The sequence below is a fragment of the Mesoplodon bidens genome (genome assembly GCF_964165515.1).
Source record: "Mesoplodon bidens genome assembly, chromosome: 2".
In the NCBI taxonomy this organism is placed as follows: domain Eukaryota; kingdom Metazoa; phylum Chordata; class Mammalia; order Artiodactyla; family Ziphiidae; genus Mesoplodon; species Mesoplodon bidens.
In genome coordinates this window covers 48,316,503-48,340,525 of record NC_138177.1, presented here as the reverse complement: position 1 = coordinate 48,340,525, position 24,023 = coordinate 48,316,503, and the positions used below count along the sequence as shown (strand labels likewise).

At 51.8% G+C, this 24,023-nt stretch overlaps 1 protein-coding gene across 2 annotated transcripts in view; it reads left to right on the top strand.

Annotated features, from left to right (window-relative positions):
* The first annotated feature begins 3,092 nt into the window (after positions 1-3,092).
* Positions 3,093-24,023, top strand: part of LRRN2 (leucine rich repeat neuronal 2) — a 63,886-nt gene continuing 42,955 nt past the window's right edge. For both annotated transcript variants that reach the window (XM_081223980.1, XM_081223981.1), the window contains exon 1: positions 3,093-3,354. The gene's annotated coding sequence lies outside the window, so the exon portion shown is untranslated. The remainder of the gene's footprint in view (positions 3,355-24,023) is intronic.

Below are 24,023 nucleotides of genomic sequence, written 5' to 3'. Positions count from 1 at the left end.
CATGTACTCAAATCCCTCGCAAATGTCCCCCATTTGGGCTGTGCATGTAGGCAGCCCTTAATTTGTCTTATGAGACATATGCACTTCAGAGTTGGCCAGGTGTACCCACAAATGATGCTGCCTGGTTGGGCTGTTTTCAGATTGCCATGGGGCACAAAACCCTTGTCCCCCAGCTTCAGACCTCTGAGAGTCCCCCTCTTGCCTAAACAGATTCCGTATGAAGGGAAGGGGGAGTCTCTCCAGTCTTCTCCACGGCTCCCTCCTTCCCTCCACAAGAGCATTTCTCCCAGGAATCTTTTGAATACGTTACGTTAAACAGAATGGGATTTGGTTACCATATTGCCCAGTTTAGCTGTTTTATATATTCAAATTCAATTTAACAAATACATAGTGCAGGTGTATCATTTACAGTTGATTAAATATGGTATTTATACTTATTCCTATAAAAAGTTGGGCACCAGGACCTTGGTGAGGATTGTAATCTCCATTATCACATTGTTTCTGGGCAAAACCAGATTCAACCTACATCATTTTACTTTCAGTACCTTTTCCAGGAATATAACCCAAGATAAATTTGAGGACTCCCTGCAGTTCCACACAGCTCTGCCATCTGCAGTATCCTCCTGCCTTTCTGGTTCTCTGTGCTCCAAGGGTGTCTGTGGATCCTGGGAGCTCCCTGAAGGCAGGGGCCAGGGGAAGAGCCAGGTTTTGTGGGGCCCTCTTAAGAAAAAGAACAAATACAAAATTAGGCCCAATGGTGATATTTCTTTAGAACTAGAAAGACCACAATAATTTATGTAAGCCTTGGAAATTCAGATCCCTTCCTTATGACACCTCTTCATTCAGTTCACCAGAAATGCTTGCATAAAAATGCTTCCTGTTTGCACACTGGCCTCCCCTCCTCCCCGCAAGTGAACAACCATAAAGCTTAAGCTTCACCAGCTTCACTGTGAACCTGCCTCTGGCAGGGACCCTGTGTTCTCCTTTCACTGTGGTTCCCCAATATCCAGAATACAGGGCTCTGTACTTGCTGAGCCCAGGCAGGAGAGATCAGAGAGTGATGGGCACACCAGGCCAGTGTGTCTCAAAGCAGGGTTCATCTAGCCACTTGAATCAGAATTACATAGAGAGTTTGTCAAACTGTAGATTCCTGCAGAATCTGACTTTGGGGTAGGACCTGTGAGTCTGCATTTGTTCACACGCTCTAGATGATGCTTAAGCCTGAGGACCACTGCTCTGGGGCCACACTCCCTACCTAGTTCTCTGCCCAAAGATGATACAATTCCCTTATCCCTTATGTGTCTTACAGGGTCTGCCACTTAGGAACCAGCAGGGTTCAGATTATGCCTGTAGATCTTAAACTCTCTGAGCCTCCATTCTCCTGTCTGTTAAATGGGGTAAGAGTCAACTCAGAGGATAAAATGAGGGAGATGTGGGAAAAGGCCTGGCATCCAATCGTAGCTCTATAAATTCCCTCCCTTGCCCCCTACCTACCAGGCAATCCGTTCTGCTCTGCTGGTCTCCACTTTCCTGCTTTCTGCATTTGCTAGTCCCCGTTTTCTCTGCCAGTTTCACCTGTCCCTCCATCTGGGCTCAGCTTGAAGCTCAACTCCTCCGTAAAAGCTTTCATGAATAACCCTAACCTATAACAGCCTTTTCTTTCTGTATTTCTACGGCACTTCCTTTGCCTTGAAATGTTAAAATGTGTTTCATATAGTTCCAACTTGTCCCTCTAAGCTCCTTGAGGCCATTACACCCCACAGCAGGGGTGGAGGGTGGGGGCATGGGAGTGGTTTAGGAGGTACAATGAGAACTTAATATGTGCTTATTGAATACATGAAGGTGAGAACCCCCTCTGTGCATACAGAACACACAGACCTTCAAGCCGATTTGATAAAAGCCTCCAAGCATGGAGTTACCACCGGCTGTGCCCTTGGAGAAGACAGATCCAGAAAGCTCTGTCCCTGTTCTCTCTGAAGCTCAGCTCACAGGAGGCATTGAGCGAAAGCCCTGGATGAAGGAAGGCAGACCAGATGCCACTCCTGGCAGGACTCCCCATCCCTTGGGCTCCACCCCCACCTACTCCCCTATGGTTGCTTCTGCAGGCTCTGGTCAGAACCAGAACCAGCAGGGTGTGGCCTGTCATGGACCTGAGCTTGTCACGTCCATTTTGAGTGGTCCAGGTTCAAGGCTCCACGAAGGCATGGGCCTCAGGCAGTTGGCTCCAGCAGGAGACGCACTCTCCTAAGCACCGACCAGTGGCGGTGTCCTAGCCTTTCTAAGCCACCAGGTAGCAGCCCAGCACCCGCCTTCAGCATCCTGCTCTCCTTTCCCAGCGTTCACAACGTCCAGCCTGCAAGAGGGGCATCCCCCAAAGCCAAGCCCCTGAGTGGGCTTGCCAGTTCCTGCCTAACACCTATGGAGATTGATATCTTTGCCAAGAGCCAGGGTGGAATCTTCCAGAAAGCCAGAGCTGCCCATTTCAGGGGGCAATGCTGGAAGGGCATGAGAACTGGTGGGGGTGGGGTGGATATTCCATACCATTCTTTAGGATGCGTGGTACCCGTACCCATGGACAAATTCTAACCCACTCTGCATTCCTTAGTCCGCTGTTAACTTGGGGGAGGATAACACCACGCAAAGCAAAAATGCTATGCTTATGAGTTGCACCTGTGCTCTAAAAGCTGCTGAATTTCTCCTCCGTCCTCCTGGCCTTTACAAGGGAGTAAGAAGCAATATCAGAAGCCGTTCCCTTTCCCCTCTCAGGTCCACGCGCTGTGCTCCCTTCCTCTTTCAGCCTTGCGTGTAAAAGCACAAGAACACCACGGCCCCAGACGCTCAAGCCTCAGCATCTGGCCCCACCCAACCCCTCCCTCTGGTGTGTGTGTGTTAGGGAAAGGGGCCTCTGGGCACTCTGGAGTTAAAATGGCAGCGGGACTGGAGGGGGTGGGGGATGGCGTGGCAGGCAGACTGGGAGAAGGCGACCGGAGTGGGCTGGGGAGGTTGGGAGAGCGGCGGAGCAGCGAGCGAGAAGCCGGGGGGAGGGGCGCGCGGAGGGGCGCGCGGCGCCGCGGAGGCCTGCTCGCTGCACTAGCAAACGGGCGGCGAGCGGAAGGAGCGCTCGATCTCGGTCGCCAGCCTCCCGCCGAACGCGCGGGCGCGGCGCGGGTGGGAAGGTGGTTGATCTGCCCCAGGACCACTCCCAGGAAAACTCCGCGGCAGGGAGACGCCCGCGACCCCACCCCGGCCTGCGCGAGCGGCGCGCGGAGGGAGGGGCGGACTGGTCTTCCTCAGCCCAGCCCGGGCCGGAGCGGAGCGGTGCGCGGAGGCGCAGGCGGCGGCCGGCGGCCGGGGGTGAGTGTGCGGCTCGCGACCCCGGGCGCGCGGGCGGGGGGCCGCTTGGGCCGGGCGGGCGCTAGGGGAGGGGCGGGCTTCTGCCGCGTCGCCCGTAAGGGAGCCGGGGAGTCGGGCGGGGAGGCGGCCGCGAGGGCAGAGGGAAGGAGGGCTGGAGACTGCAAAGACGGTTGCCGACTGCGCAGGCTGGACCCGAGGAGGGGGCGTCCCGGCCTGAATCCACCGGAGAGGCCCGAACCGCCCCAAACTGTTGCTGGGCAGAGCGGGGCCCTGAGATGTCGCGGAGCCGCGAGGTGGCAGAGGTTAGGGAGGGCGTGACAGGGGCGGACTCGCCAGGGGAAGCGCTCCAGAGCCCGGGGACTTTCCCTTCCTTGGAGCTTGGGTGTCCAAGGTGGCCTTGGCGTCTGTCCGAAGTATCTGGAACCCGGAGCCTGCTTCTTCCCGGGCGGCAGGGGTCTGTGCACAGCCTGGGCTGGGACATTCGGAGTGGGGGATGGGCTGGCCTAGGGTTCAGCCTGCGGGCCCCGGGCTCAGCCTGCGAGCCCCGGGAGTGGAAGGCCAGCTCGGGGCCCACCGCGGCACCCAGCCGACGGGAGGGGTTGGCCAGCCACAGGTGGTGCGTCTGTCCTGCAGGCGAAGGGCGGCGCTGGCTCCGGCGGCCCAGCCAGCGGGGAGCCGCCGGGTGAGGGGAACCTGAGCCCCATTAGGGCTGAGCTGAGAAGCTAAAGAGGTGCGGGAGACCTGGACCCTGAGGGTGGGCCCTAGGGTTATTGCGGCGCTCCCCCTCTGTCCTCGTCCTTCCTTCCCCATCAAAGGAACAGGAAGGAGGGTGTCAGCTGGGCTTTGTGCTCTGTTCTTCAGGCTGCCGCAGCTCCGGTCTGCTGGAACCAACGCAGCTTCTAAAAGGGCACCTTGCAGGGTCTGGAGGGGGTGGGCTGGGCGCAGCGCTCAGTTGCCAGAAATGGACCCGTCGGGCCCTCTACTTGAAGACCCCAGAAGGGGAGTAGAGGCGGCTCCCTGCCAGCTTGGTCATCATCATGGGGCGATCTGGGTCTTATCATGCACCCTGGCAGACGGCAGGCTCCCCCTTCCCTGCCAGCTTGGGGTGGGCTCTGGCCCATGTCCTCTTCCTGAATGAGAAGGCAGGGATCCCCTCCCACTGCCCACTGCTCCTTAAAGGTCCCTCCAACAAGAGCACTGGGCACGGGATGGGCAGGGCTGTGTACAGAGCACTGGGGCCCCCTTGCCTGTGGGCCCTGCTGTTATTAGAAAAAAGTCATATGTGGGTGGCCTGACCCACTTTCCTGGCTGGCCAGGTGTCCTTATGGGGAGAAGACGGAAAGAGAACACAGCTAGGGGTCTGAGCCTTCTAGACCACTTTCCTTCCCCTGGGCTTGGCTCACAGAGTCTCCTCCTTCCCATGCGGGGTGGGAAGGGGTTGTCCCTCTAGACCTGGGATGAGACCTCATTATTTGGAAAGGATGGAACTAAAGGCCTCAGGCTTCAGGGATTGAGACCTGCCCAGGGTCTGGCAGACACCTGGCATCTAGGAGCACCCCCAAATCTACAGCCTCCCCCTGCACAGCCCAACCCAGAGGAGACACTGAATGGCAGGGGGAACTCAGAGGTCTGCTAAGACGAATTCCACCCAGGCTGAGACAGCACGTTTCCTCTGTAACTCTCCACCATTCCTCTCCACTCCCCATTCTTTATTTCCTGTGCCTCCCCCCTCCTTCCTCCTCCTCTCTTTCTCCTTCACTCTTCACGTCCCCCTCAAGCATCTCTTCCTCTCCTTTTCCCTCAGACTGCTCTCACTCTTCTCTCACCCTCGTCCTCTCCCCAGACTTCTCCCTCCCTCCTTTCCAGGTCTGTCTCCACCTTTGCCCCGTCTCTTCTATAAACTGCCGCTTCAACCTCAAGCCAGGCGTGTGCACTTGGCTCCTGGCTCCCGAGCATCCTGATGGTGGGAACACATGCACTGTTACCTTTGCTGTACCCGCTTTGCAGAGGAGGAGCCTGGGTGGAGGGCCTGGCAGCTGCATTCCCCCTGCATGACTCCTGTACCTTACCACTTGCCCCTCCTACCTACCCTCTTTTTTTTATTATTATTATTAGAAAGGGGAAAGGAAATCCATTGCTTTTAAAAAAAATTCATTCATTCAACAACTTATTGAGCACCTACTCTGTGCTTAGCACTATTTTAGGAGCTGAGGATACAGCAATTAAACAAACCTTTATATCTCAGGGCAGAGCCAAAGTTGTATCTGGACTTCCCAGCTAATTAGGTCTGTGCTCACCAGGATGTTTCAAAGACCCACTACTTGTGGGGTCAGTGGGGGATGCGTGTGAACAATCCTAGTAAATTGTCATCTTTATCATACTGAGTGACCTCTTACATGACAGGCCCATCTTCTTACAGTAAACCAGGTACTGCAAAGCTTACAGACCCAGGGTCATCCTGTCCTTAAGACATTTCTGACCTCAAAGGATGGACCAGTTCATATCTTACCATTTATCTGGGAGGGCTGAGTAGAAGGCCAGTGCTTTAGATGGAGAAGGGAGAAAGAAACATACTTGTTTTTGAGTACCTATAAGCACCAGTCTGTCAGGAGCTTTACAGAAATTATCTCATTCAATCCTCCTTCTAAATTCTGGATTATCATCTGCTTTATAGCTGAGGAAATTGAGGACCAGAGAGGGTAAACCACTTGTCCCAGGTCACAGAGGTCTCCGTATTGAAATCACTGATTATCTGCAGTTCACTTGGCCCCTATGTCTGTGACATCTGGTAACTTATACAGTTATCTGAAGATTACATTGTAACCAAATTTTTCAGCAGCATGCCTTGTCTCCTCAGAATATTAAAATATATAAGGATTTGATGAATGGTTGCATGAATAAGCTTTCTCATGGGATCCGGGAAGGCTTCCTGGAGGAGTTGGGACCTTGGGAGAGGAGGCAGGGAGGGCAGTGGATCTTCCTGATCCCACACAGGTCTGTGACAAACTAGGCAAGCAGTCTCTCACACACACACACAACATCTAAGTAGAGTTGATGAGAAATTGCCATTTCCATTCAGGGTCAGTGTGTAGGAGCTTGGTCCATGGCCAGTCTAATGAGTCAACGTTATTGGTGTTCTCAGCCTCCTTGGGCAAGTCTGGATTCTAGAAAAGCTCCAAGGCAAAGAATGGGGGTGGGAGGCTTTCAAGCCTGCAAGAACTACAGAGAAGGACAGGGACAATGGATGGAGGCTGGGTGGGACAGGAAAGGGGGAGAGTGACCTAGGAACAGAAAAAGGCAGGAGATAAACAGAAACAAAAACCAGAAGGCAGGAGACATGCACGAAAAGACACAATGGGCAGGACAGACAGCAGTGTGCGGTGGGATTGCTAAGAGAGGGTGAATAAGAAGGATGCCTTTATCTGATGCTTTCCGGAGGGCCTTGGTCTCTCTGTCCCACAGCACAGAGGCTGGAACATTCACCATGTTAGCCTTATGCAGGCGTGTGCTTACTCAGTCAGCCTATCTTTTCTAAGTACCTATTGTGCGTTCAGCCCTGTGCTAGGTGCTAGGGACAGAGACAAATCAGGTGTTGCCCCTGCCTTCTAGGAGTCGACAGTAAGAGTACAGATTCTGGAGCCACACATCTGCGGCTCAAATCCACCACTTCTAGCCGGGTGACGTTGGGCAGGTTATGTAACGTCTCTGTGCCTCGGTTTCCTCATCTATGAATGGAATAATACTAGTACCTACTTCATAGAGTTGTTGTGACGATTAAATGCGTTAATACATGCACTGAGTTTAGTAAGTGCCAGATAAATATTATTCTTAAAAGGGGGAGTCAGTCTTAAAATAATGAAACAAGTGCTATAATATAGGGATAAGCAGATAAAGAGGTGACTGTCTCTGTCGGCAGATTAGGAAATGGTCATCAAAGGACACGATATTGGGGCAAGCCTTGAAAAGGAGTCAGCCAGGCAGAGGTGGTGGGCCTGGAAACCCTGGGGCCCAGGAATCGTGTGTGGAAAGGGGCTGTGTTGTGTGTGTGTTGCCTTCTATAGATACCAGGAGCATCTCGGACACATCCTACCTCAGCCTCTTTGTTCCCGGTGCGCAGAGCTGAGCTTCCAGTGGGGCTGGCAGGTTGCCTAGAACATCCCCACACTCTCCAGCCTAAAACATTTGGCCTTTGGGCAGGGGACCTGGTACATCCCTGCTGGAATTGGTCTCATGACCTTGGCCTCCTAAATGGTCTAAGCCAGCATTGAGCAGTCTCTGCTCCAAACCCAGAGCTGCCATGGCCCTTGTCCTCTGGCTTCTTGCGCTTCCTGGGGACCCAGGAGAAACCTTGGCCTGAGGGACCTGCCTTTTAGGAGGTGAGTTGACCCAGGCTTGGTTTAGAATTCAGTTTCTCTCTGTACATTTCTTCCACCCACACCTTCCCCGCTGCTCAGCATTCGATGGTCTTGAAGTGAATTACAAGACGAAGAGCAGGCAGAGGGTTCCTGGGGCACTAACTGTTATTCAGCCTCCACCTGGCACATTGTAATGGCACTAATTATAGCAGCTGGCATTTATTGAGCACTTACCATGTGCCAGGCACTGTCTATGTGCTTTACCTACATTTTCCCATTAAGTCCTCAAAAAATACCCCATTAGGGGCTTCCCTGGTGGCGCAGTGGTTGAGAGTCCGCTTGCCGATGCAGGGGACATGGGTTCGTGCCCCGGTCTGGGAAGATCCCACATGCTGTGGAGCGGCTGGGCCCGTGAGCCATGGCTGCTGAGCCTGTGCGTCCGGAGCCTGTGCTCTGCAACGGGAGAGGCCCGCGTAGCGCAAAAAAATAAATAAATAAAAAATAAAAAATAAAAAAATACCCCATTAGGTAGGTCCTCTTATTATCTCTAATTTAAACATGAGGAAACTGAGACTCAGGGAGGTTCAATAACTTGCTCAAGGACATGTAGCTAGAAAATAACCGAGGGAGGACTTAATCTTCTTTCTGACCGGTGGGCTCCTCTCCTTCACGCCCCCAGAATCCAGTGTCCCTTGGGCCTGGAGTGTGCTCTGGGGGCATCCTGCCCATTCTCCCACCCCCCTACAGTAAGAAGCTCCCCAAGTCCTGTCCAAGCCAGGGGCTGCCTGTTCCACTTTTGGGACCTTCAGAGAGGGTTTCCCTTCTTTTTCCTCCCAGAGGCCACAACTCCTGGAGAACCAACATTGTTTCCTCTGCCTCAGCTAAATGCCTCGGAAGCCACATGGAGCTAGTGGCCTCAGGGAAGCTGGACCCTAAGAGTCAGTCTGCAGGGCCACAGTAGTGGAACCAATGCACAAGTGACTTATGGGAGATGTCTTCTCCCAGTGACTGATGTCCCAGTGACTTCTGGGAGGGTGGGCTGCAGACCCCAGATGAGGCGGAGGGAGGTGGGGAAAGCTTGAGATTAGCATTGTCAGTGGGGTGTCTCTAACAAGGGAGAATCCTGTGTCTTGGGAAGAACAAGTACAATTGTTCCTATTTACAAACATCTCACGGGACAGATCCTTCAGGAGCAAACATGTGGAAGAAGGGGCAGCAATTATTAGGCAACCAGCACAGGTCCCGCAGGAAAGGCGGGTCTGTCTTCCCTCATTCTACCGCGGCGGGGGGTGGGGGGCAGGGGGAGGAAAGGGGCGAGGAGAGAAGAAAGTCAGGGAAGGTCGTGTTCCTTTACAAAGCGTTCTCAGAATGAGCATCAGAGGCAGGTGACGAAAGTATCTGTCTTTGGCCTGGGAGGGCAGGGGTTGTGATGCCCAGGAGACGGAGAGACCACAGAGGGCTGGCTGTCGGGCACGCTAGGAACCTAAAAGCTGTGCACACGGAGGGGAGGGACTTGACATTTTACCTTGCCTGGCAGTCACCCCCGCCCCCTCACCTCCTACTTCTTGGACAGACCTCCCAATGGGATGAAGGTCACTGGGGCTCACACAGCTCCAGGCCTCCGAACCTCAAAGTGTTTCCCCAGAGCTGGCCCAGGGGTGAAATGGTGGAATCCCACATCTAGGGGGAACCTACAGAATTTCCTGTCCATTGCCCATCTCTGAGCACAACTGTGCCGTGGCCATCTCAGACCCAGGGTGGGGCTGGGGTCTCTTCATTCAACAAGTATTTGTGAAGCATCTGTGCCAGGCACTGGGCGTATAGATAACAATGAGCAACCAGAGATCTCTAGAGCTTATACTTTATTGTCTGAGGACAGAGTAAATAGTACAGTTGACCCTTGAACATCACGGGTTTCAACTGCGTGGGTTTTTTTTTCCAATAGTAAATACTGCAGCACTACACGACACTTGGTTTAATCTGTGGATATGGAGGAACCGCAAATATAGTGGGCCGACTGTAAATTAGATGCAGATTTTCAGCTGTGCAGAGAGAGGGTCAGTGCCCCGATCCCCAACCTCGTTCAAGTGTCAACTGTGCATTAGAAAGTGGCAAGTGCTAAAAAGAAAAATAAAGCCAGGAAGGGGGATAAGAGTGTATTGTTAGGAAGAGGATACTTTGTAGCTTTGTACAGGGCAACCTCGCTGAGAAGATGACATGAGCAAAGATGAAGTGGAGGCAGATGGTAAGGGCACGCCTGGCAGAGGAAACTGCAGGTGCAAGGGGTCAGAGGCAGGGCTGTGCCTGGTGGGTTTGAGGAGGCCAGATCTTGGAGAGCCTGGAGCTGGGGTGAGGAGTTTGTTTCCTCAGAGTAAGATGAGGCTTTGCAGGGTTTAGGGCAGGGGTGATATGATCTGACCTTTTAAAACCCCAAGGTTTGGGCCATCCATTTCTGCGTTTTACTTAGGTGGCTGGTCAAGAAGTTTTCCAGGCATTGAAGCTAATTTAGTCAATCAGTATTGACCCACCAAGTCCTCACATGATGGGCACTGCCTCCTAGGCAGTGGGGGTGGGGGTGGATAGGGGGGAATAAAAAGAAGCATAAGATGCACTCGTTACTGGTAAGGAAACCTACCAATCAGCTGGAAAGGCAAAACTTATACTCACAAGAAATAAGGAGGGAATAATACCAGACAGTATTTAAAACCAAGTGCTAAACTGTGTGATTTAGACTATAAATGTTATCAGAACTGTGAGCTCTGTGTGGGAGTATATAGGGAACGTTTCCCCGAGGAGGTGCAGCTGATTTGGGCCTTGAAAACCGGGTGGGGTTTGGATCTGCAGAGGGGAGGATTCTCAGGAGGGGAGCTTGTGGGTGTGGGGAAGGGTGGCCAGGCCAGGGGAGGGCACGTGGGTGGGAGTAAGGCAGCAGGTGAGTAAGCTGCCGAGGGCAGGCACTTTGTCTCTGGAGCAGCCCCTTCGCCATCACCCAGGTTTCTCGTGTCCCCTTTATTCTCCCAGGAAACAGGAGAGCAGCCCTTTAGAGAATGGAAACCGTTGGCCAGTACTCTGGGCCTCTCCTTTGCAGAGCTAGCTGATCTCTGTCCTTTGAAGCCCTCTTGCTCTTCTCAGGTCCCATTTCCAGCCCCCACTCAGCCCCCTGTTGTGTGGGGCCCAGTTCTCTGGAATTCCCTTGAGCTCCATTTCTCTACCCTGTCTGCAGCCAGCTTCTCTTCTCCCTTCCGCTCACTGCCTGAGCTCCTCTTTGGTAGGTTACTCCTAGAACATTCCAATTAGTTTCGTGTATGGCAAAATGGAAATGAAATTCTGTCCAAAAGAGCATCCATCCCCCATGAGGGGTGAGTCTCTCTTTCCCCTAGAGAGGCCGCCTGGGTCCTGGGGGTTGGGCTTCCTTCTGGAGTGTGGAGAGAGACTGCCCTGAGGTGGAGTGGGAGCATTGGTGGGGCCGTCCCGGCCCCCAGCCAGAGAGCCGGAGCCAAGAGTCACAAGGGCTAAGTGTTCTGCTCCACGGTCTGCGCTCCCTCTGCTGGGCCCTCAGCAGCCTGAGGAAGGAAGGCCCACCAGCTCTATCCCCCGAGGCTCCCTGGCACAGCCACCTCCACGATGCAGGCCTGAGCCTGGGGCTCGCCTGCAATCCAGAGGAGCTAGAATCAGAGCTGGTTAGAGTCCCTCCTGTAACCTTACGCCCTTGGGCGGTTTCTTAGGTTCTCTGAGCCTCAGTTTCCTCACCTATACATCTGGGTTAATAGCACTCACTTCATAGGGTTGCTAATGATAAGAGCTAAGTTGTTGAGTGCTTATGATGTGCCAAAAGCGTTAACTGCATTTATCTCACTTAATCCACAGAACGCTATGCAGTAGATATTATTTTCCCCCATTTTACCATTGAGGAAACCAAAGCTGAGAAACATTAAGTAACTTGCCCGAGGCCAGCAAGTGGCAGAGCCAGAATTCAGCCCCACGTCTTTCTGACTCCAGAGCCCTGGTTCTCAACCACCCCATTAAATGAGCTAATCTGCGTACAGTGCCTGCTACAAAGTAGAAGCAGCTCAGTAAATATTAGTTCCTTTTCTCCTCAATCTCCCCAGGGCCGTACCTCCAAAGAATAGCTTTCCCCTCCTGCATCACATTTCTTCTCCAGGATCCCTTGGGACATATGATAGAAGTCGGAATGGGAATGGTTTATACCAAGGGGGAAAAAAGGGCTGAGAGAGGGTGAGTAATTTGCATAAAATCATAAAACACTAGGGCTGTGATTAATACCTAGGGCACCTTTCTCATAAGAATCTGGTTATTCAACCCCACTGGGTTCCAGGCAGTCAGCAGAGAGTATCTTGCAGAGGTGAGAACAGAGGTTATGCTATGTGGGAGGAGAACGCGAGGCCACTATCTCCCCCAGGGGCAAGTGTTGATCACTGTGGGCCTAGAAATGTGCTAGCGGGAAGATTCTAAAACCTGTGCCTTCTGAACTTGGGTACTGTTTCTGGAGTTTATTACAAATAATGTGGGGGCTCCCCTGGATGGATTTAGGAAGGGACAGTGTTGAAGGTCATGATGTGGGAAGAAGGGCCACTGTCTCAGTTTTTTTACTGTCAAATCAGTACACCTTTTGCACCAGGTGCAGTGCCAATGGATGGGGACAGGTAATGGGGAGCAAAGGAAAACAAGGACATGGCCTCAGGGATCACCCAGTCTGATGGGGGAAGATCATGCACATGCATGCATGGATGCACATGCACACACAGCTAGCTCCATCTGACCTTACCTGGAAGTAAAAACAAGAACAGATGACTGCAGGGTAATCTGAATATATGGGTACAGAGGGAGGGGAGAGGAGAAAATTGAGACTGGTGGGGTCTCCACAACAGCCCTCATGCTTTCCTCCCTGGAGACCTCTTTTCTGGTGGACACGGAGACCCACCTCTCTGCACACCGCACCAGGACAGCCTAAACCTGCCAGCATTCACACTCAGTGGGCAGACCCCAGAGTTCCTCTGAATTTCCTTGTAAGGATCCTCCAGGGAGGGAAGAAGGAGTCCAGGCCAAAGCATTTAAAACTGATGGCAACTGAGTCCTCTGGTCATGTGGCTTTCAAACATTTCTAGAAATTGATCCATATTTCGAGACAAAGCTATATGTGTGGTAGGCAGAATAATGGCCTCCCAAAGATGCTCACCTCCTAATCCCCAGAACTTGTAAATTTCTTATGTTACAGGGCAAAGGGAATTAAGGTTGCGAATCAGCTGACCTTAAAATAAAGAGATTATCCTGGATTATCCACCTGGGCCCAATGTAATCACAAGAGTCCTTTAAATGTAGAAGAGGGAGGCAGAAGTCAGTGTCAGAGTGATGAGAAAGACTTGACTGGCCGTTGCTGGCTTTGAAGGTGGAAGGGGCTGCGAGCCAAGGAGTGCGGCAGCCTCTAGAAGCTGGAAGAGGCAGGGAAACAGATTCTCCCTTGGAGTCTCCACGGAGGAACACACACCTGCGAACACCTTGATTTTAGCCCAGTGAGACCCATTTTGGACTTCTGACCTTTCAAACTGTAGATAATAAATTTATGTTGCTTTAAGCCACTAAATTTGTGGCAGTATGTTACCTCAACAACAGGAAATTAATACAGGGTGCTGTAGCTGAAGCAAAGCCAGTGGACCAGAACCCCACTACTTGGCCTCCTCCTGCCCGTGACCCTGGAGGAATCGCTTTCAGAACTCCGAGGCTCTGAAGAATCAGGTTGAAATACACTGTGTCTGAAACACAATCTGTTTATTTTCGCCACGATGAAACCGAGGCCCAGAGACAAGTGGCTTTGTCAGAGGTCACACTGAACTGGTAGACTCAGTCCAGGGCCTGCTCCTGTCCTGTCAGATCTCGGGTGCTTACCCGCCTTCGTCCTCTCATCCGCTTATCCATCTGCAGCAAATATGTGTGTGCTTTTACCTACAAAGAGCTGGGTGCTATGCTCAGCACTGGTCAGAAGCACAAGTGAGTTCGACGTTCAAGAATATGGGAGAAAGTGGTTGAGTGCTGGTCCTGCCCTCAGCCCCTCACTGAGGGGCTTCTTCCTCTAGACATAGGCCTGCAGCTCAGGTTGCTCAAGGCTGTCAGCCTCCCTCACCCTGGGGCTGGTCCCCAGGTGGGCTTGGTCACAGCCACCTCCTCTGGGCAGAGATGCAGTTCTATGAAGGGAGGGGGCTTGGCCCGCTGGCCCTGCTGCACCTGCCCTCTTGCAGCACACAGGGCCTTGGGGGAGGGGGAAGCAGAGGTGGCAGAGCCTGGTGCCCCACCTGAAGTCAGCACTCCGCTAGTGCCTTACCTCCCCTCTGCCAGGCGTTTTGGCCTACCCAGCTCTCCCCCACAGCACACCTGAGCCACTGGCCGGCCCCCAGGGCTGCCATCTCCCGGTGTTGGTCTCCATGGCAACCACACATTTGCCGTTCTGGTTTCTAATGACTTATTGGCGTGTGTGGTAATTTGCAGAGCTCGGCAGGCAGAGCTAGGGGAGCTAGTCGGTGGCGGGGGGAGTGAGGGGGGCTTGACAGTGGGGAGGACGTTCAAGTTTGGGATGGTGATAGAGGCACACTTTTCTTCCCTCCCCACCCTTCCTATTCCCTGCTGATTAATATCTGCAGTAAAGGAGCTGCTTCAGGTCCAGGGCCTCCCCTCTCTGAGGAGCATGAGCTCTCTCCAGGCCCCTGAGTTGGAGACAGATGGACAGACAGATGCCGAGCACAGCTGCTCACCTGTCAGGCAGCAGCGGGCAGGCGTGGGGGGCTGACAGCCGTGTTCATCCGTGCAGTTCAGACCACTCGTGTTTTCTGACGTCTCCTGCCGGCTCCCTGGGCCCTGAGAACAAGGGTCTCTGCTGGGACCTGCAGTCTCCTCACCTTGTGGGGAGGGGACAGGGGTGGTATAACCACAGGACAGGTCTTTGCCACGTCTTGACCTCTCACACGCTCAGAGAACCAAGCTAGGCGGTGGCTGAGCGGGATGCCAGATTGCATAGGCAGTGGGTGAACCAGCCAAGCAATCAAAGGCAGAGAGATGAGCGAGGCCCTGACCCTCTCCACTTCTCTTCAGCAAAGCTTACCCAACCTCAAAACCACTTTCCCAGGGCAAGGCAGCAGGGAGCCTCACCTGTGTGCCACGCAGTCTTCCACACTTCGCTGCCTCCTCCTTCGCTTCTGTCTCCATCCTGGTCTCTGTTTAGGCAGAGAGGCAGCCCGGTGTGCTGAAAAAGAGCACCATCTTTAAAGTTAGATACATCTCGGTTAGAATCCTGGGGCCGCTGTCTACCACTTCTATGACCTTGGACATGTCTCTTAACCTCTTTTTGAGCCTCAGTTTGCTTATTGTAAAATGGGATTTACATACCCATTTCACAGGGTTGTGGAAGTGAAACCAGCTCACACTTCAATACTTGGCATATAGTAGGCACCAATAAATATTAAAGAATTTAAAAAGTAATCTTTTATCTACTCCAATAAATAGGAGCAAAGTGATCAATAATTTAAAAAATTCTGGTGGGCTTGGTAGGGTTTTCTTTTTGTAAGTATTCGAGAATAGTCTTCATTTATTCAGTAAATATTTGCTGAGTATCTACTGTGTACAAAGTTCTGGGCCAGGTGCTGGTCTTTCCTAATATTTTATGATTAGGGTGCAGTTAAGTTGCCTGTGCATTCTCTAAGCATATAGCATCTGACGGGAGGTGGAGGGGGAGGCCAGGGAGGGCTAGTGGCAGAGAGAGGGTGGCCCAAGGTCAGCCACACAGTGGATCTTCCATGGATCTCTGAGAAGTGGCTGGCCCCAAGAGAAAGGTCAGCATTGTGAAGGCTCTGTCTGGGTCATGTGCAATGAGACATTCTGCCTGACTCCTCAGAGATGGTGAGTCTGTTTTTAGAACTGGAAGGTGGATGAAGTGCTCCTCCACTTTCATAAGCTGCTGCTGAGGCTTGAGGGGGCTGCCAGCGACCACCGAGCCACCAGACAGAAGAGGGGCACCTGCCCCTCACCTGGGCAGCTCAGCGGATCACAGCTCGCTCAGCTGGTGCTGGGAGGGAGGCGAGGAGAGCAAGAGGGAGCTGGGAACTTGGCTTCCATCTCTGCCAGCAGATGGACTTCTGCCTGCAGCAGGAGTCTGTCTGTTCTTCTATCAGCCTCCCCGCAGCCTCTTCCAAGACCGAGTGCCAGAGATGCGCAAACAGAACGTCAGAGACGGCTGGGGCCCTGGAGAGTATCTGGCCCACGCTACCCCGCCCTCTTGTTCACAATATAGCACACAGACACAGTGATAGCGGCTCAGGGACTCTGACTGACCCGAGGGCTAAGGGGGGGGTCAATGTCTCAGCACACCTGTAACCCATCTGTGGCACCCTAACATCGATTGGGGAGCTTTAGGTTAGCCAGTTCCCCCAACCTATCTTTACTGATGCAAAATCTGAAGCCCAGGGAGGGGAAAGGACTTGCCCAAGGTCACACAGCATGTAAGTGTCATCAGGACTAGGTATACATTTCCTAACTTCTGACCGTGCGCCATATCTATTACCTCTTCTCAAGACTCCTTCCACTTCCTTTTCTGACCTTTCACTCTGGAGAACATACTTAAGGTACAAGGGAATGTAATTTCTCTAAGAGACCATTATTCCCCTAATCTCATAAAAGTCAGGCTGCATTTCTGCTTCCCCCTTATCATCACCAACCCTCTTGTTCAGTGAAGCCTTTGGCATCTGCCCATAGACATCCTTCCCTTTCCAGGTCTGTCCATTGTTTTGGGGGAGATCAATGACTAGATGGGCAACTCAGTCTACCCCCAGACCCATCAGCCCCTTCACCAGCTTCCCGGCCTCAGCCACTCACTCCCAAGGTCACACCCTATATCTTGCCATCGCCTGGAAATCACCTAATAAAACACCCTGCTTTCTGGTCACCACCTCCTGGTTCCCCAGCTTGTTATCTCAGACTCCCACACAGCCGTTTTTTTAACCTCTTTGAGACCTTTGGTCCATATGGACGTAGGTCCATTGGGACCTATGTTCTAGATCCTTTGGTCCATTGGCACCTCTACTTTCTTGCCGTCCGTGACCTTCCTCTGACTTCTCTGAGTCCAGATAAATTCCATGTTCCATCACTTTAAGAACTCTCCTGCCAGTATCCTAAACTCTCCTGACCCTCTGTCTTTATTGCCCTGGTCTGGCAAAATCCCAGTTCCAGATTAATCACTCTATCTGCTGCTTTCTGCCTGCATCCAGACAACAAACCTGGTAGAAAAAGACAAAATGAGGCAGGTTGGGACCTCTAAAAATTCACCATTACCAACCCAACTTATTCTTCAGAAGTGCCTGGTGTTCCTACCACATTCCTGTGGTTATCTCCCTCCTGACTCTCCACAATGACTGTTTCGCACCTCCCTCCCCAAAACTCTACCTACGCCCTCACTCTCAGCCGAGGACCTCACCTCCTACTTCACAGAGAAATCGAAGCCATCGGGAAAACACCCTCAACTCGTTTCGCCAAAGCCTCAGACCCAGCTGCCTGTGCACCAGTCGTCTCCCCCTTCCCTCCTGTCTGAGCAGAGGAGGCAGCACTTCCATTGCAGCCCAGTTCTTCCTCCACTTGTGTTCCAGATCCTGTCCTCTGGTCTTCTCAGGAACATCCTTCCCGCCACGCTCAAGCTTCTCCCATCTTCAACAACAACAGAAACCTTCCTCAAGTCCAACTGCACCGCCTGCCGCCTTATCTCCTTTCTTCTTAGGGGCCAGATTTCTTGAAAGAGCTGGCTCTACTAGCTGTCTTCGTTTCTGCACCTCCCACTCCTTCCTCTGCCCCACTTCAGTCTGGCCTCCTCCCCCATCGCTCTACTGAAACAGCTTTCCATATCACTAAGTGCAGGAAACATTTTTTAGTTCTCAGAAGCATTTTTTACTCCTTTCTGACACTTCTTTTCCCTCGGCTTCTCTGACCCCATATTCCTGGCTTTTCTGGTTATTCCAAGTCTTCTTTGCTGACTCATCCTTCCCTTCTCTATCTTTAAACATTGGCATTGCTTATGGTCTGGCTCAAGGAATTCTCTTCTGACTGCATAGCTGTCCCTAAGCCATCTCGTGAAAGGCTTCTGTTATCAGCCACGTGCAGGTGACACCCAAAAGTACACCTCTAGCCTGCATCTTTCCCTCTGAGTTCCATATCCTTATGTCCACCTGCCTAGTTGACTAAGTTGGGAGTCTCAAGAAACTTCAGACTTGGCCTATCTAAAGACACAGTCATGATTCTCCTAATCTTCCACTGCCTCTCCACCTGCTGCCTGATCCCCCTTCAGCATTGCCTGATGTTTGAATGGCACCACCTCAAGCCAGTTCTGTGTACTGGAGTCACTGTCAACTCTTCCCCTTACCCCCTTATAACCAGTCCATGCCCAGGTCCTGTCTGATCTCTGGAACAGCATCCATGTCCATCCACTCCTTCCCATCCTCACAGCCTCCACTTCAGGCTGCCCTTACCTCTCGCCTGCACCCTGGAATCCCCTTCTGATTTGGGTGTCTACATCTGCCCTTGCCAATTCAGTCTCCAAATAGCTGCTAGAATGCTCTTTTTTTTTTTTTTTAAGTGTTTTTATTATTTATTTTTTTGGCTGCATTGGGTCTTCATTGCTGTGTGCGGGCTTTCTCTAGTTGTGGTGAGCAGGGGCTACTCTTTGTTGTGGTGCACGGGCTTCTTGTGGTGGCTTCTCTTGTTGCGGAGCATGGGCGTGCGGGCTTCAGTAGTTGCAGCACGCAGACTCAGTAGTTGTGGCGCGGGCTTCAGTAGTTGCAGCATGCGGGCTCAGTAGTTGTGGCACATGGGCTTAGTTGGTCCGTGGCATGTGGGATCTTCCCAGACCAAGGATGGAACCCATGTCCCCTGCATTGGCAAGTGGATTCTTAACCACTGCACCACCAGGGAAGTCCCTAGAATGATCTTTTAAGGACACGAATCTGATCTGGTCACAGTCTCCCATACTCTCAAAACTCTTCAATGATTCCCAGTGCGCCCACCACTCTCATGCTCTATACTCTACACATTGGCTTCTTACCATTGTTTGCTAAGCTCTTTGCCTCATGGTTTTCACACATGCTGTTCCCTGTCCCTTAATCACTCTTCGTATTCCATATTTCTCCCTCAATTCTAGTTAGCTTTCAGATCTCAACTCAAATAACCCTTCTTTAAAAAAGCTTCCCCAGGGTACCTCCAGAATTTTATCAGCCCCCTGTTAAACACTCTCATAATGCCCTATATGCTTTCTTCATAACACACATCATGATATCTAATTATATAATTGGGTGTGCTTATTAGATAAATGTGCGTCTCTGCCACTAGGCTGTGATCCCATGAGGGCAGAGACACTGTCTGTTTAGTTCACTGTTGTAACACCGGCACAGATTAGGCATTCAAAAAATATTTGGGGAGTGAATTAATTAGTGAAAGGTCTTTAAATACAAAAAGGATCTCGGGCTTCCCTGGTGGTGCAGTGGTTGAGAGTCCGCCTGCCGATGCAGGGGACGTGGGTTCGTGCTCCGGTCCGGGAAGATCCCACATGCCGCGGACCGGCTGGGCCCGTGAGCCATGGCCGCTGAGCCTGCGCATCCGGAGCCTGTGCTCCGCAACGGGAGAGACCACAGCAGTGAGAGGCCTGTGTACCGCAAAAAAAAAAAAAAAAAAAAGGATCTCATGGAAAAAGCTGAGAGTGTGACCAGATGACTGCTGCCTTGCCTGTGTTCTGCAGTAGAAGGAAGCAGGGCTGCTTCTCCTCTCCCCTTTCCTTTCCCTTCACTGTCCTTCCCCAGCTAAAGACTTTGCCCAGCTTCAAAGGAGATTTACTCTGATTTTCCAATCAGAGGTGTAAACTCCTCTTTACCAATAGTTCTTTCAGAAACAATAGCAATAATTTTTAACAACCTACAAAACTCTTTCACATATATCATGGTGTTTTGATTTTTTTTAATGTACTTTGAGCCACCCTTATGAGGAAGCTGGGGTATGTGTTACGATCACTCGTTTCACAGTGGGGGAAACTACTGCTCAGAAAGGTTTAGTGGCTTGCTTGCAGCCACGGGACTGGTCAACAAAGAGTTAAGCTCAAACCTGGTGCTTGTGGCCCCACTTCTGTGCTTCTCTGCACCATTGCATATACATGCTTGTAGAAAAGAGGCTGCCCCAAGTTCTGGATTATCCACAGTAGTGGAAGGAGGAGTGGTACCAAAAAAAAAAAAAAGCAAAAAACCCTACATGGAGTGGGAAGGAGGAGGTGGGTGGAACGTGATGTGCAGTTTGGTTTGTGTAGATATACCTCCTGTGCGGTTAAGGCCAGTCTACGTGGGCTCTGCAGAGCCTGCACTGGGCCTCTCACTTTTCTCAGATACTTAGAGTCCCTCATTCAGTGCCAGGACAGAGTGACAGATCAGGCTCTCTGGGTCCCAGGAGCAGGAGGGCCTGGAGAATCCAGAGGAGAGAACGAGGGTGGTTGAGGAGGGTGTCGGACAGTGGCCCCCTCACCCTCACCTCCAGAGGGAGGATGCCTGGGCTCTTGGGGCATACACAGCCTCCCTGGAGTGGCTTCTGCCTATTTTGCAGCCTCTCACCCTGCCACTCTCTGCCTTCTAAATGCCCAAGTAGAATCAACTGCCTCTTGGCCTTCCCATGCTGCTCCACACCGGTAAGCTTTGCTCGACTGTTCCTTCTGCCTGGGTGCCCTTCATACACTCCTCACCTGGTTGACTCTCCCTGTACTTCAACACTCAGCTCTGGTGACATCTTTCCCGGGAAACCTTCCCCAAAGCCCAGAGACCTCCTCCCATGTACTGAGCACACTCAGCATGCTGTATTAAACATGTCTTTGCTGCGTCTTCCTATCATGCTGGATTGGAAGCTCCTTGAGAACACAGACCGTGACTTGCTCACATTGGTGCTCCCAGCGCCTGGCAGGTAGTAGTAACAGCAACAACAGCATGTAATGAAGGCTTGCTGTGTGCTAGATATGTTAAGTGCTTTATATTAATTCACTGAACCTTAAGAATAAACTCATCTTGTGGGTACTATATACCCTATTTTTAGAAAAACGTTTTGTTTCAAAATAAGTATAGATTCACTGGAAGTGCAAAGAAATGTAAAGGGAAGTCCCGAGTACCCTTCATCCAGCCTCCCCCAACATTCACATCTTATGAAGCTATGGTTCAATATCAAAACCAGGAAACTGATGTTGATAAAATTCATAGAGCTTATCCAAATTTCATTTGTGTGCGTGTAGCTTTGTGTAACCACCACCACAATCAAGATACTTAACTGCACCATCACAAGGCTCCCTGGTGCTAACTTTCATAGCTACTCACCCCCATCCCTAACTCCTGGCAACCTCTAATCTGCCCTCCATCTCTATGATCATGCTATTTCACAGATGTTATATAACTGGGATCATACAATCTATGTCTTTTGCTATTGGCTTCTTTTCTATCAGCATAGTTTCCTTGAGATTCATTCAAGCTGTCCCCTGTATCAGTAGTTTGTTCCCCTTTGTTGATGAGTAGTGTTCCCTGATAGGGGTGTGCTACAGTTTAACTACTTACCCACTGAAGTACGTTTGCATTACTTTATTTTCAAGTGAGAAAACTAACTTGCCCGAGGTCACACAACTAGTTAAGTGGCATTTAGTCAGTGTTTAGTAATAGGCACCTAATCGATTTGTTTGTTGTACTGAGCTCAACTGATGGCTCTTCATGCTCTTAGTGCCCAGCCTAGTGTTTTACACACAGTAGGTGCTCAGTAATGTTTGCCAGAGGGGATGTGGATGAAATAGCATCTGTGTTTACATAGGTAGCAGTAATGTCTAGCTTGTCCCTGTGCCTAGACATTCACAAGAGAGAAACACATCCCTCTCGATATCTTATGTAACTGCACTTTCAGTTTTACTTGGAATATCAGAAAAGGAAAATCGGGGCAGTAAATATGATCACATACAGTGCTGGCATTTTATTGCCTAAAATGCCCAAAGCTATTGGTTCCAAATTACTATATGCCATATTTGCATGGTGTTTTGCATCTGATTTGCAGGTTGCTCATTTTAGCACAATGCAGAGAAGTCCTTCCAGCCCCTGCTTCTTGTCACCACCGCCCTCTCAGCTGCTCCAGGCAGGCTGTGCTGGTGCAGGCTGCAGAGACCATGGGTTGGGTCCAGAAAGTGCCCGCCCTAAGCCAAGAAGGCCACCAGGGCGTTTTTGCCTGTAGAAGAGGAGCTGAGTTATTGCCACTCGGCAGGGGCCTCAGGAGGTTTAATTAAGGAGGATTTGTGGAGCAGTTGGAATCCTTCAACCTCAGGTGTGGAGCCAAATGCAATTAAGTGACTGGAAAGCCCCCACGAGCTAACTGGTCTCGATCCCGGGCACCGCACCCCGGGGACGGCTTGCTGGAACCCCTGTGCCATCCTTCTGTCTGTAGAGGTGAGGTGGCAAGAGAGCTAACCTCAGCCTCCAGGGACACAGTGGGGACAAGTGGGGTCTCCAGGGCGGGACTTTCTTGGAGGGAGTTTGGAAACGTGTCCCATGACCTCAGAGGGAACCTGTGATTTTAGTCCAGTCAAGGCCTTAGCAAGGGCCCTGTGCCGGAGGGACAGACAAAAAGGGTGGGACCGTGGGCCCTGCCCTCAAGGAACTGCTAACGGTGTTGACCCAGCCTCAAAGCAATTAATTAAACACCAAACTAAATGGTATAGGCCCTAAAGCCAGTGGTAGTTGGTGGAAAGAGAGACGGTGTTTCCTGGGGAAGGTGTCATAGAGGAGGTGCGACTCAGCTGGACACGGAAGAACAGGCCTGGGACCTGCCTCTCGGGAGCGGTACCTCCTTGACTCCCGGGCTCAGGGAGGAAACACTAGAGGAAAGCAAATACAGTCTGGCAGGAAGTTCACAGAGGTTTAACCAAGACTCCAGAGTCATTTTGACCTTTCTGCAGGCCATTTGGGACTATGTCCTCAGACCCCTGAGAATGTATGACCACTCTCTTGTCATCAGGGCCACTTCAAAGGAAGAGTTGACTCCTCTCCCTAAAGAGAGCGGAGTCATGGGTGGGGAGGCAGAATGAACTGTTGAGAGGATGGGCTTGTTAGGAGGTGCAGCCAATACTGGGGTAGAGGGTGTGGCGTGTCTGATTTAGGACCACTGTTCTAAGGACTCAAGTTGAAGTTTGGTAGCTTAGGGACTGAATGGAGAGAAAGGACTTGATGGTCACTGTGATGGTGCTGCCAGTGGGACAAGAGAGTACCGGGGAGGCGGCCAAGGAAGCGGGGGGATGAGCCTGCAGGAGAGGCTGGTCCCGGAGGGAGGGTGAGCACCGAAGACAGGGAGAGAGTTCCGAGAAGGAAGGACTTCTAGCGGTGCTGGATGAGTCCATCAAGAGCTCCCGGAGGCTGAAACTGGAGAAAATGCTGCTGGGTTGAGAAGAGCTGTGAGATTGAAAAGCGGCTCACAGGTGGCTAAGCAAGAAGGCTCTGCTTAGGAGGAGGACCAGACAAAAGTGGCATTTTTATTGTTGGTTTTAAAGGCAGAGAGAGGGTAAGTGAGGGACTGAGTTTCCTGAGCAAGTGGGAAGGGACGAGGTTGGTTTTTAAAAGGAGAAAACCTCTTTCCTTAAGACAGAGGGAAGAGAGGACTAGCAGCTGGGCAGAGGTGTGTGTGGGGAGGGAGGCACAGTGCCGGGGGGCACAGGAGGTCATGCCTGCCCATCCCATCAGCCCCACGAGTCGGCAAGGCCACCTGTCCAGAGGACAGGGTGCAGACGGGGGCACAATGAGAAGCAGGTCTAGGAAAGGGCTCTGCAGAGTGTGCCAGGGTGGCAGCAAGAGAAGAATAAAAGGATTGCAGCAGAGAGGGCCTGGTGAGGCTGGTATCGTGGGTCTATTGTATGGCTGGTCTGTAGGCTTCTCTATTTTCTTCCTACAGTGCTTTGGAAGGGGAGGACCGGAGTGGGATAGGGAGAATAGCTAATCTTTTAATTGAGGCAGGGGCAGCATTGACGTCAGTAACCTTTGCCTCACTTCCTCGGGCCTGGGCTCCTAGGAGGCCCAGCCTTCTACAGAGACCCTCCCAGCCTGGCCTCCTCCTGTGAACAGCCCAGCCAGGAGGTCCACTCACCTGGCCTTGCCATCTGGGGAGCTCTCTCCACTTCTCAAAGCTTAAGGCTATTTCTTCTTGTCCTGACTTATCAATGGATCCGGTTCTAAAAGAGTCCCATTTGCCCTCGCTGCTCTCTTTGCACTGTTTTCATTTTTCTCC